The sequence below is a fragment of the Corvus moneduloides genome, chromosome 4 (genome assembly GCF_009650955.1).
Source record: "Corvus moneduloides isolate bCorMon1 chromosome 4, bCorMon1.pri, whole genome shotgun sequence".
NCBI classification, from domain to species: Eukaryota; Metazoa; Chordata; class Aves; order Passeriformes; family Corvidae; genus Corvus; species Corvus moneduloides.
This window is the reverse complement of record NC_045479.1, coordinates 16753410-16767582: the sequence shown is the minus strand read 5'-3', so window position 1 is coordinate 16767582 and position 14173 is coordinate 16753410. Positions and strand designations below refer to the sequence as shown.

General features: G+C 42.6%; 2 long non-coding RNA genes across 2 annotated transcripts in view; one reads left to right on the top strand and one right to left on the bottom strand.

The window, feature by feature from the left end:
• The window catches only part of LOC116443411, a 34888-nt gene extending 23214 nt beyond the window's left edge, over positions 1 to 11674 (top strand). Inside the window, exon 3 of the long non-coding RNA XR_004239870.1 lies at positions 11535 to 11674. This is a non-coding gene — a long non-coding RNA (uncharacterized LOC116443411). The remainder of the gene's footprint in view (positions 1 to 11534) is intronic.
• LOC116443412 lies at positions 5785 to 11541 on the bottom strand. The gene is made up of 2 exons (XR_004239871.1): positions 9119 to 11541; positions 5785 to 8990 (listed from the first exon to the last, which is right to left on the bottom strand). It is a non-coding gene; the product is annotated as an uncharacterized LOC116443412 (long non-coding RNA).
• Positions 11675 to 14173: the final 2499 nt, after the last annotated feature.

Sequence of the window (14173 nt, the reverse complement as noted above, 5' to 3'; positions counted from 1 at the left end):
CCATGGAAAAGCACCAGTTGAAAACACGATCAAAGTGTATATCAAGACTCAGAACATTAGAGTGTTCTGCTGGACTCTGCCTAGCAGGCCACAGCTCCCTGAGAGCTCAGTGAGGGTTTCCTAGGGCCGTGCAACCAGGCGCATCCCGGAGCCCATTTGGGACAGCCCCGCGATCTGGCTCCGGCAGCCAGCAGCGTTACAGCGCAGTGGTGGTAAAGGAGGCAGAGAAGGGTCTCTCATGAGGGTGTGAGATGGCTTTATTCACATCTTGTCCCTGCGACGTTCAGAGGTAGAGAGACAGCGTCATCTGGGTGCGGGGTGCTTTTGTCAGGGGCCCAGGGGCGGTCCCTGGGCGGGGTTGGGGTACAGAACAAATAGAGAGAAACCGAGGGAGTGGCCAAGGCTAGGGCACCCAACAGGGAGAACATGTGAAATAGGAAAAGCAATGGATTAACAGATCCCCACATTAGAGGACAAAATGAAGCCTCAACTTCTTGTTCTAGAATGCATGATAAAAAAGAAAAAAAGACGCAGTGACCTGAGTCAAGTGTCAGGGGTGGGACAGAGCAAACAACACCCCAGAGTGGGTCTGCAGAGTGGCTTCTATTGAAGAACCAACTTATTATTTCATGCCCTTGTGCTGTCCCACCACTGTCCCTCCTTGTACTGTCTTCTTGACTTCCCTCCCCAGATGGGAGATCCCCCCTGGCTTGGGAAGGTCAGGCTGCAAGTCAGGCTGCTTCCTGCTGCTCAGCTGCTTGCAGATGTCAGGCTGCAGTGTAACCAGCCCAGGTTTCTGGGCATGCCTAGCACATGCCCCTGTTGATCTCCACTATTTCCAAGTTCTTACTTCACACACACACACACTAAAAAAATTCACAGGGACTTTTTTTATTTTTGCTTACGACAATGACTATGTATTTAATATTTGTGATTGGACATATTGTTAAGCTACAAAAGAACCTCAGAGATTTTCAGAAGCATCTAATGGCGCTAGAAGTGTCCATGAATTTCCTACAATGGGGGCATTCTTCACCAGGAAGATCTGCCTCAGCCTAATAAATCAATAGTGGATGACTTGGAGCAACTTGAGAAACTGAACTAGTGAAAAACTACCCAGATCAGATGATATTTATTCAAGAGCTTAAAGCACTTCAGCTGTGGAGCTGCCATGACTTGTGATCTATAGCTTAGCACCGACAAAATTCTAGAGGAATGAAAGGTGGTAGTGTGGCACCAACCTTAAACAAGACCTCCCTGCCACTGGTGGAAATCACAGAAGAAATTCCCCACCGAAGAAGAGAGCAAATAGTAAATATGATCTGTTTGATCTATGTATCCCCATTCATTTTGTCCAGGGAAGACGTCCATGTCATCCATCACATGGACACAATCAATGCTCAAGTGATAAGTTTGCCATCTTCCAAAAATAGTGGCAACAGCGCTCCTTACTGAAAGATCTTCAGCCCTCTCAGATTGGAAGGAAAGATTCCCTCAAGGACTGATGATGGTTTAAGAAGCAGGAAAGAGAACACTGAACTAAACACAGTTTTCCCAGTGGCAGTTATCACCGTCCTCTCAGGTTCAGTGTTGGGATCTTTATTCTTCAGCATACCAATAAATGACATGAAAAAGGTTAAAAGTGACATAGTGGAGTCTTCAGGTGATGCATTGATTTCTGGATACTGGGATCATGTGTGGCCTTCAGCTCTAGCTACTGTGAACATCTGCAGAAGGATTGCATGATGTTGACTGACTAAGCAATAAAATGGACAATAAAACTCAACAACAATGACTGTAAAGTAATGCACATGTGCAAAAGACTAAAACCACCACCCAGAGCCCCCATACAGACTTTTCCATAAATTGTAAATGAGGTATTTCCATTCAGGACAGAGCTCTTCCACCCACTGTATGTGCTGCTCTGGGAAGACCAGCTGGATTTTCCAGTAGGTGTCAAACAGGCAAAAATAGATGGTTTAGCCAAATAAATGTCTCGTTGCTGACACAGCTTGGAAGCCTTATTCCCCCTTACTCCCCCCTTCTTAGTTCTTTCCTTCATTCCTATCCAGCCTTCCCTGCTCTTTCCTCCCACATCCACTGATCCCAAGTGCGTGACCCCTCCGTCTGGCACTGCGACCTGACGGATCATGAGGCAAGCCAGCTCAACTCACCAAAGACAAAAGCACTTCTTTTTGTTATTATTTAAGTGACCTTTCTGCCATTGCAGTAAATTGGCTTACTGTGTGTCTGGAGGAGCACCAGCAATGCACAGGCAATCTGGGGTTTATGAAGCCAGGAGCTGGGGCTGCAGAAGCTGAAAAGAAGGGCAGGACCTTTCCCTCTTGGCAGCAGCAAGATTTTATCTTGGCTTAAGCTGTATTATGAAATCATAAGCTGGTGCTCACTTCTTAGCATATGCTACTGGCCCTGGACAGCAAATTACCTAAATGAATCTTTATTCTAATCCTACACCAAAATAATTACACTCAATGAATCAGTCTTGGAAAGCAATATGGATAGTTACCTTCAAACAGCATAGATAATTCTGTGAACAATGTCCCAAAAATTTGATAGCCTTATCCCATTAAGTCATCATTTAGTTCTCCCAGCTCTTCTCCCTGTTTAACAAATCATGAGGAAATTTAACTACAGAAGTCTGTTATAAAGTTTATATATATGCACAGGTATTTTTGAATCTCAAAATCTTTTTCCATGCTTTAAGGGGGAATACATCCATCTTTATTGGATTTTTCTTCTTCTGAGCACAGAAATAAACACGTTGCTATATTCCCTGCAGAAATGTTATAGCTGAACTCATACAGGCATTTTGGAAATGATTTCACCATTATTGTGAAGTCCCATGTGTTGCAAAACTTGTCAAAGAATGTAATGCTTTAGGGATTAATTACAGGCTCTGAGTCACACTTTTGTAAGGCTACTACAAAATGGCATCCAAGGAGCACTCCAGGATAAAACCATTTTAAGTTTTGAAATCTTAGAGCCTGAAAACAAATGACTCTACCTGGATACAGCCTTCATGTGGGCCATGTCTCTGCCCTAAGCTGATGTACCAAATCCAAATGTGACAGTATGGGGGTCAATTGGTCAAAAGGATCCACAGCTTGGGACGAAGACAAGGTCAGCAAAAGAATATGTCATTAACAGATGTTACCTGCTCTTTCTTCAGAACATACGAATGCAGCAAAAACCTGCACAAACTTGAATGTTTAAACTGAAGAAAGCCCAAGAAATAAAGAGTGTCTGTTCATTTTTCTAAGAATAAGACATCTTGCACTACTGTTACTGTGACAGACAGTAAATCTCAGGGGGTCCATGCATGAGGCTAATGAAGCACAAGAAATGTGACCATATCCAACACGGAGACTTTTGAGAGCTTGCTCTCTAAATAAAAATGAAACATTTAGCAGATGTGTTAGCTCATCAGTTCCTAATCAACACATTTGAAAGACAACCAAGTTTGGCCCACAATACAGATATTGGCTTTGGTAACTTTGTGCTTGTATGGGATTTTTTTGGTACCTCTTTTTTTTGCTCTGCAATCACTATAACCATACTGATCAAAACACCTAGAAGCTTTATGTGTATTCTTGCTGGTATAGCCTGGCATAGAACTGGCCCAAAGCATCCTAAATTGTGCCACACCTCTCTTCCAGCAGCAGGTCTGTATCCAGGTTAAGTGCAAATATAGCCAGGCCTATATCTACTGCTTGATTTTTGTGTGAACAGGAGACCAGTGAAGCTGGAATGCCAGCCTGTCTCAGATGGAAAGATGCTGGAATTTACATGGGCATTACAGTCCACTGTGGTAACCCTCAAGAAAATAGCCATAGGCAGCTAACAGATTGATTAAACATGCTTCACCTTCCTGGCCTAAGTGGAACTATGGAGGTGCATTAATGTAAACATTTGCATTTAATATATTACATCATCCTGGAAAAATGACCATGCATAAATACAAACCCAAGCACAAATTTTATTCATCTAGTTTATAGTGAGAAAAACACATGATCTTGTATTCTGCTGTTCAAATATCAGCCTGCAGGAGCCCAGGAAGCCTGCTTGTGAAGCCATGACAAATTGCTGCTAGAAAATATGAGTGAGGGAGGTAGCTCAGGAACAGCACCTGGTGCACATCCTGGAGATGACATGGTGCAGCTCAGCCTTGGCTTCCACCTTCCCTTTGACATTGGCCAAAATGCTGCCTTTCTCCAGCCTCTGTTTCCTCTCCTCATTTCTGTTTCCCTTCAGGATGTCAGGCATATGATCCAAGGTGCAGAAGTTAGGCTGAAAGATTTCCCTGGAAGTCCATTTAGGAATTTAACTAAATGCAACTAAAAAGTAAATTTTAGGTCTAAGATTCACAACCAGGCACTACCTAGGGTAGTCAAAGAAAACAGTTTTCATAGCCGTGTAGCACTACTTAAGAGAGGCAACTCTTTTACATATCACTTTGCAGTTAATTCCCAATTTAATGAGACTTCACAAATTAGAACTTTAAAAAAGGGCATCTTTGTAATCTGGTAGTTCAGCATATGGATGCGGGGGGAAGGAAAGCTATTTTGCATGTCTCTAAAAGCTGATACCAGAAGCTGACAGTTATGAAATATGTTTCTAAACAGAGTACAAGCTGCTGGCTTGATGGCAGGTTGAGTGGGGAGCAGGGGGAATATCCAGAAGTGAGTAGGAGGATTCAGCCTGGCTTCAGCACTGAGATAATCAAAACTGATGTGAAGCAGGAGTGATCAAAGGCCAACACCGGACAAGAGCTGGAGAGAAATTGTTGCCCATTGATATAAAAAGCATTTCTTCTTCATTCCCAGCATCTTAAGGGACATACAATAATAACATTTTTTAATGGCCTATGGAAGACTGGGGTGAAAGAATGATCCTACATGTGGTTTTTGATAGCAGCATTGCTGTAGCTTTGGTGGCCACAGGAAGTGAAGCTTGGAGCAGATATAAAACATTTCGTTCATCAGAGCAGATATAAAACATTTTCAAAGCACAGAGTCACCTGCAGAGTCTCAGAACCTGACAAAATATCTGATTTTTCCAAATATATCAGCAAGGCTAGTAAAAGATGTTGTCTCTCCCTACTGATCTTGCATTTCTGAAAATACTGTTCTATAGTTTTCTACTATAACAAGTTACAACACAATTAAATTGTACAAAAAGTGAAGTCTGGGGAAGTTCCTGTACCACTGCTGAATAGAACAAGGGAAAGAGAATAACTGCTGATGAACACATTAACTTTTTGCTTCTTAGCAGTGTTTAAGGGACACATCTTTTAGAGTTTTCGTCCCTCATCTATCGCTGGATTCAGTGGATGTGACCCATATTAGACAGAGAGAATAGTTTTGCTTAGTAGAAAGCAGACACAAATGTCAGAAGGAAAGGCACTCTTAAATGAAAGGAGAGACCCTAGTCAGTGCTAAGCAAAGTAACTTCTCTTTTTGGGTGTCAGTGGAGTTATGGCAGTTTGTCACGCAAATAGGATTCTGAATCTCATTTCTCCCGACATTACCTTATAAAACTGATTCAGGAATACTGATTAATACTAGCAGCAGTCATTTTAATTCTTCTCTGAAAGCAGCCACACAACATTTACCATGCTGGCTGAATGATTTCCCACTGGGGAAATGTCTAATGTCTGAGACTAGGAAGTAAACCTGGGACACTAGAAAGCCAACAAGGGGAACAAAAAATTTGAGGGAAAATAAAAAGTGAAAAAGTAAATAATTAGTAAAAACACAAGCAAAATCAATTTACCTGTTTTATTGCCTGCTGATCCCACTTCTTTCCAACCAATGCAAGAGGCCACATGCCAAACCAGTGTAGATGTATTGTACCCCGGAGTATGTTTATTCCCTTGATCACAGCCCTTTCTCACTGTTGGAATGCATGCTATGAAGCTGGGTCTGACAAACCTCTGAAAAACACTTCCCTAGACAAGCACAGTGTGACAAGAAATCAAATTCAGTTCTCCTTTATGACTGATTTTCCTTTAACCTTTGTCATCTTTGAAGAAGACATCGGAGTAGCGGAAGTCCCTTGCTAATCTCAAGCACCTTCTGAAAGCAGACTCTAAAACCTGGCTTTCCAAAATAGTCCTAATCTCTGAAAACTGCTTTCAAAACCTGCAGTAAAACAGCCAGCCATCCATTCTCAGCTCTTGTCACAGTAACTCAGAGAGATACACAACCACACTGACGTGTTGAAAGCCAGTCAGATTCCAGAGAAGGCCATCTGCATACAAAACTTGCTCTGTTTTTGTTGTCTCAAATAAAGCCTACTTCTATTTTCTTAAGTGGTTTTTTGTGTGTGTGCCCATGTGGGGCTTGTAATAGCATTTGCTTGAAACGGGCACAGAAGAAAAGAGGCCTCAAGCACAAGGCTGGAATGATGCCCCTGAGCACACCCACCCTTTTTATTCCAAAAGGCAAACTTCTTAACAGTGTGGTCATTGCCAGGAAAAGATCATATTTTAGGACTTGGTATTTTTTGTACCTTAAAATAAAGAGATTTATAAGTTTTTATATCCTGATTTCATCCAGTTTCTGTTCCCTCTCTCCTGGTTCTGTCTTTTCTGCTGTTCTTATGCCTACACCTCCTCCTCCTTTTCATTCCATTTCGTGACTATTTTCTCTGGATCTCTTGAACTATGTCTTCTTCTAAAATATTCTGAAAATAATTTATTCTGAGAATAATTTATCTAAAACTTTATGTTCTATGCTTTAAATTAGTTCTTCATGGTGGCACAGAAGATCTCCAAATCCCTGGTTTAAAGACATGGAGATAGGTGTGGAAGAGTTGTCAAAAATAATGGCAAAACAGTTCTGTGTCAGGAAGGAGGCTGCTGCAGATAAGCAGGAATTGCCATCCTTTTAAGGGACAACTCGCACTGTATTTTTGGTAAGAAAAGGATCCACAACTGTCATAGCACTACTGCACTAATTGCAAAGCAAGCCAAAACCTGAATCATTTTAATTTAGTCCCACAAAAAATGCACTTCAGAATCACCCTCACTGTGCACAACCCACATGTACTATGTTCCTTCCCTGAAAAAAACACAAAAGGTCTATTATTAGTAAAGGGCAGCAGCAGCAGCCTGCACCAGAGCTGGGAGAGGAGCACTGGCAGGACTGGAGAGGCAGTGCCAGTAGCAGAACACATTTGCTTGCTCTTCAGTGAGCCTGGCCAGGACTTGCACAGCTTTTGGGACTAGCAGCCTGAAGGGACTGGCTCCACAAAGTTGCAACAACAAAGCTGTTCTGTGCTTATTTAAGCAAAACACTTCCTCTGAGGCAGAGTCTGAGAGCTCCCCATGGGAAACTTATTTACATATTTGAGTGAGACATCACTCGGTTTTGCGAACATTTCTCAGGACTGTAAACCCTATAGCTTGTCTAAATCTGTGATCTTGCCATGGTTTCTTAGCTTCTTCCCAGTTACAGGCAGAGAAAAATTCCAACCAATAAACCCTTTTAAAAGTGACTTTTTTTTTTACTGCTGAGGGAGAAAGAAGAGCAAGATGAGCCTTAAGTTTTCATCCATCTGGTGGTGAAGTTTGTGACTGTTTTTAGCTCTTGGACCACAGACCATAGGCTTTGAAGACTTTCTGGCCCAGACAACTCTCTCTTTGAAGGACAAAAAAAAAAAAAGTCCTTTCTTCTAGTTAACAAGGCTGTTTTGGGTCATTGAAGCTGTGCAAATCTATGAGACAGCACAAATCTAGTTAAGTTGACTTAATCAATTGAGATACTTTTAATATCAAGTGGCATGGAATGGAAAGCCAATGTATCCTTTAAAGCACAGGACTCAGATGTTACAGGAAAGGTCACTGGACATCTGTGCCACACATACCCTGTGCTTCATTGGACTGGGGGACTGACACAAAAATATGGGATTTACGGGAGAGGAGAGCATGGGGTAAGAGAACAGTTGTGGGACTTTATCAGCAGCAATATCCTGCAGAAATGCACTTCTAGAAAAAGCACAGGACCAAGCTCTTCCCCCCACACCCTTTGCAGGAGCAAAGTTTTGACAAAATTCTTTTTTCTCTTGTGACTAAAATGGAAACCTGGACAGCTGTGATTCAGATGCTGGCTCGGACATGTGGTTCACAACCATGAGTGTTGTGGTCCCCAGTGCTGCAGCAGCACAGAGCATCTGGCCACAGCAAGAGCAGGCAATAACACTGCACAGCACCACGAGACTGCCCCAGTGCTGCACACTGCACACGAGACTGCTGCCCTGTGCACACAAAAGGAGTCCTTCTGGTGGAAACCTTCAGGAGCTCTAAACTGCTGAACGAGTTACAGACACTTTGTGGGGCTGCACAAACACCCCCATGGACCTTGCTGGAAGTGTTTTCCCATGGAAGCAGATTTCTTTTTGTACTTCAGAGCACAAATGGAGGACAAGGAGCCCTACATGAAGCCATTAGCATTCCAAGCTGGGCCCTACTGCTGCTCTGGTGTTCAGAGGGGAAGGTTACACACCTTTCATATTGCTGATAACTTGTTTTCCACAGAGATGCTGCTGTTGATGAATTACTCAATACCACTGTCCAAACCCCTACACTCTATCTCCCCAGTCTACGGCTCTCCATAATTGTGCAGCCCCTGGGACACAGGGCAGGAAGCTGAGGGAACAATCAGATTACTGGGAGGCCAGGGAGAGCAGGTGGAATTGTAAACAGGCACAGGGAGAAGGCAGAAAGACCTGAGCAAGTATCTGTTGTTTCCAGCTCCTAGCATGGTCAAGTTATTCTGTTCAAGACCAAAGATAATCTAAGGCAGAGTGTGTTCCAGGGAATCCATTATTACTGGAGAAAAGAGGAATTGGCACCAGCTGCCTGCAAGCACTTCTATGAGGGAACTGGCTGATGACAGACTTCACCTGGCCACCTGGCTGGAGAAATGGACAGAGATGGAGACCCACGCCAGGGATGGTGTGGAGCAGGCCTGAAAAAAATAAAGAGAAAAAATGAAGGCGGCAAAAACACCAAAAGGGAGGGGTGGGGAAGGAATAAAACCACTTTAAAATCCAAAGTGTCTGTTCATCCAGAACATCGCCCTCTGTCTGTACATACCCAGCTCTCACCCAAGAGGTACAGCAAGATAAGGCCCAGCCCCGTCCTTGGCAAATCGCTTTATTTTGCTGTGTATTGTCTGCTAGCTGGAGATGTCTGCTGGCTGTTCTTTCATCATGGGCCTTTGTTTGCCTGATTTGTCTGTACACTTTGAGGTGCAGGGACACCCAGGCTGTCATTTTGCTCATGCACCATTTCTGGCAAAAGTTGTGGTCCCTCTGCCTCCAGGTGACCCCCAGGAGCTGCTGTAACACGTCAGTGCACGTGTTGCATTGAATGTTCTGGTGCACTTCAGCTGCAGCAAGTCCAGCAGCATCCAGTGGGAGGTTGCTGAGGCTGAGGATCCTCTGAAGCTGTTAATATCAAAGCAGAAGAGAAAACATGTTTAGGAATAAGTGAACTTTCATCTTCACAAGTTCTTAGCAGGGAAGGGAGTAAGAACAGACAAGCAGATCAACAGCAACTGAAGTGAACAAGGTACAATGATCTTCTGAGGACATGCAGATCTAGGCCCAGAAAACTGGAGTACAAAAAGTCAACTTTTTGCTGCTCCCATAGCAGACTTCTGAAGTAGGTGCCCACACTTCTTGGACAGGCCTTGGTGAGCTCAGCAGCTCTCTGGAATTCTTTTCTTTAAGGCACTGTAATGAGGAGGTCAGCATCATAACTCCCAGTCTACAGTGAGGAAACTGAGGCAGAAGGAGGAGAGGTGAACGAGCCAAATATGCAGCCTGATTCAGCTACAAGCACTTTCAAGCTGCTTTTATTCTCTCATGCAGAAAAAGAGAGCTTCATGCTGTCCAGGAGTACACACCACCCAAACTTCATTTACTTGGCTCATCAGCAACGAACTCTGCAATGTCATCAGATACTGCTAATCTTTTCTGAAAGTTATGGTTTGAAGGGACGGGTAAAATGCTTTCCAAAACCAACGGAGTGCACTAAGAAAGGGAAAAAAAAATATAAGATCTGCTACATACAAATGTCAGGTCAGACACAGAGCTAATGTTTCTCTATGAGCTGAGAAAGGGGTGGAGCACAACCTGCTAAGAACAGGGTGGAGTACAACCCTGCTAACAGAAAGTCTTGTTATGATATTTAGTCTAACAATTTCAAGGAGAAATGGGAGGTAAGGTGTTTTCACTTAGTCTGTGGTTTTATTCTGCAGCAATGCTATGGACGTGGCAATTCCCAAACTTGTCCTGATCTCCCTGCTGAGCTGTGGCTTGGCAATGGGGATTTGAGAGATGAAGCACTGCTTTGTGCAAACTGTGTTTTCACCAGATTCTGGGTGTTGCTGTTCTCTGGGTTGTTTGGTTTCACCTGCCTCTCATCAGAAGACCACAACCTACTTTGGCAGATTGCATAAACAGGATCAGAGCTTTCAAAAATAGTATTTTTGATTTTTTTTTTCTTGTATGCAAGCTGAAAAATACAGACACATATCTGACTTCTTGTGCAAGTCAGATGATTCAGAATCGGAGACAGACTTTAATTAGAACATTTAACCTTCAAAACACCATTATATCAGTGTCATATCATAGCCCTAGGAAATTTTTCAGAATGGCTTGTGTTTTTGAAGCTATATATATATATATATATATATATATATATACACACATACATACATATCTGTATATGTGTACTTTTTCTTTTCTTAGAAGATGTTCACTATCTACACACTGTATATATGTCAGGAAAAGCATAGTGAAGATACATATGCTGAAAATTAGTTGAAAATAAGAATGTCACTGCTAGGGCTCCACTGCTTAAAGCCAAACTGGAAGAGAAATAAAATTTGTTTCCATGTAAAGCTACTGGCACAATAGAGGGAGTCTTATGTGAAAGGACTCTGGGAAGCAGCAGCAGTGGGCAGGGTGTTGGAGAGGCAAACTCTTCTAAAAACTCTTATCCTAAACTGCAATTGTGTTAATGCCTCTGACAGACCCTGTAACCAGGACAGGAATGAACAACCTACTCACTGTTCCACATCCCCTGAAGGTGCCGGTGCAAACAGCTCATTTCAAAGTGGTTTGCACCTAAAAACATATAACCTTGAATCAGAATGCTACAAACCCAACATGACTCCGCAGAGAGGTGTTGTGATATTGACATGCTCATTCTGGTGTCCCACCGGTAGCTGCTGAATCCATTTTGTAGGAAAACAAAGGGAGAGGTAATTGCACAATATGCAAAGGCTTGTGTAATTTTCATTAAAGGTGGAAGAATCCCCAGGGTTTTATTTAAGCTGAGAAGCAGTGGGCAAAGCCATTTGAAATGCACAGAGGTACAAGTATGGAATGGGAAATGAACTAACAGCAGCTATAGGTCAGTGAAGGTTGCAGCATAAAATAAGAAAAAAAAAAAGGAAAAACAGATAATTATCCTTTCTTTCCTAATTAACCCTTGTTTTCAGTTTCTGCCTAGCTTTGCAGCCCTGAGGGAGAATGTGTTTGCAAGACAGCTGCCAGGTGATCCAGTTCAAGGTGTCCCATCACTTCTGAAGCAGAAGCAAATTACCTGGACTCGAGAATAAGCTGGCAACTACAACAAAATATCCGCTGTCACTTGTTATTTTTAGATCAAGAAAACGAGATACGTGGCCACAAAGGAAACCCCACCTGCACGCTTCGAGGCTAAGTCTGAGGACACTTTTTTTCCTCTTAAAGGGCACCACCACCCTATGTAAGGCAATTTTGACAGGCTTTCAGAAAGTCAAGCTGCCCTCTGCAAGCCTGTGCAAACTCTTGTGAGTAATACTGAAACAAGTTTAGAGGCAGCTCTCCCTGGTCTTTATAAAAGAACCTGTAGAACTGTGCTTTTCTATGCTTTTTAATTGACCTGTATTTTTCCTCTTTCCTTTAAATAGTCATATCTAGCAAGATCACAGTTTTTTATTTACATGGAAAAGAAATTGTTGCCTGACATTCTCTTAAAAAAAAAAAAATCAAAATTTTCTGCAGAAAAAGGAACAAGCGAATGTGACTCATAATCTTCCAAACCTATGTTAGGGAGAAAACACCTATTCTGCAGGAAAAGGGGCAGTCACAGGTGGATCTAATCCCCACTAATGCCAGACAGTGCATAAAATCTTCCAGCACCACCAGAGGTAGATTCTGAATCAGGAGAAAGAGGGGTTTACATGTTGTACCCAGCCCCTGACTTCATAGCATGGAAGTAATTCCTACGTGTCACGGAAGATCATAAAGAATAGCTTGAACAGGACACAAAGCAATTACTGCTACGAGCTCTTCACAGCTCTCTGCTTCTCAATCACTCCTCCCAGCCACAGCCTCCTGGAAAAATTTACATTTCTTTCCCATAGCTCAGACACATATTCTACCGAGCAGGAAGAATGATGGGAAAATTAAATCCACACATTAGACTAAAGTGCTTCCCTGCTCAAGGAAGATGTGTTACATCCACAGCAGCAGAAGAACAAGCAATTGATCACTGTGTCACAGGACAGGATGAAGCTGCTGTATTAGTATTGAGCTGGAGTGTTCCTTCTCTTAGGAAGCCAAGCTGCATTTCACAGATGTCATTTATAATGAAAGATAAGATTTGTATTCATCTGCAGGTTAGGTCTATAATGAGATTCACTTCCCTGGCCTCTGAGTCACAATGAAGTGACTTGAGCTCTCCAGCAGGCAGTGTAATAGCCCTGGCCATGGACCTTCCAAACATCAAACACAAAGTGCACGGCAAAGCACCCTCTTGCTGTCCCTTATCATCACATATTCCCCCAAGATGTCCCACCTCCTGTCAGCCACAGAGCCAAGGAAAGTGTCACACTGGTGCCTGACCATAAGGAGCTGCTGCCTGAGGGTCCATCTTTGAAAAGTGCTTCATTCACCTGAAACTTCCCCTAAAAGAGAAATAAATGGTGCTACTCAAAATACTGCCCAAGGGAAGGCCTTTCCTAAGACAAGGCCTTTCTTCTTTGTAAATAAGAGTTTGTTGCAAAATAAAATGAGTAAAAAAAAAAAAAAAAAAGGGGGCAAAAAACCCCAACCCTGAACTAGATCATGTGTCTGTGGTTGTATGACCTAGTATAGAACTCCGTGTTAGAGAACTGTTATTTTTTCCAGTGCTCCAGATGCAGAATTTTAAGTAACACTTCATATTAATGCAATAGGAAGCTTAATCCAAGTTGCACCTTCTCTTTCCTAATTTTTGAATGATTTTACAATGTTCCTTAACGCTGTGTTTAGGGCCTCTGATTGAGTATCCAAATGTGATGCCCGTTTGATGAATCCAAGTACTGTTTCTAACCCATACTTAGCCTGCCACCACTTTGATAACAGCATGTGAATAATTCACTGTGCACCTGCACAGAGGTTTCACAGGATGTGCTTTGCAGGTGTTGTCACCCAGAGTCACATGGTCCAACCCACTCCTTTGCAACAACCCTGGTGCTGGCCATCAGGAGCCAGCAGTGTTGCTTGGCATCATCCTCAGAAAGTCAGACGTGTTCACAGGCTCAGATGCTCAGCAGCTTTACAGTCTTCTTCTCAATTTGCCATACAAGCTCCAAAAAAGGGAGTAGGACCATACAACCTGGGGCAGGAGAAGAAGAAGAATTATTGGAGCCCTAAAGAAGACTGTTTTCATCATCAAAATCTCTGTCTCTCTCCATTTCAGTCTTTCACGATGTATCCCAAAGATCCTAGGTGTGACTCACAGATAAGGACCAGAATAAGGTCAAGGACACAGATAAGGTTATCCAGAATGGTTTGAAACTGGCTTTTAAGTCATTCTCAATTATTTAGTATTGCAACTGATGACAATGGCTACCCTCCAAGGGACCTTGATCCACTAATCCAAAATGCAAAGCAAGGAGACAGCAAAATGAAACTGGTTACTTTTAAATTTTTTCTTGCCATAGCTGTTTGCTCCACTGCTGCTTATTGCTAGAATTGGCTGAAATAAGTAGTGCTGAAATACATACAAAATAAGCTGCACTATTTCTAGCCACACCAAAAATACTTGGAAACCAAAGCTTAGAATGCAACTCTGTTCTCACTAAGTTCAGATGAAGATTAAAATCAGATT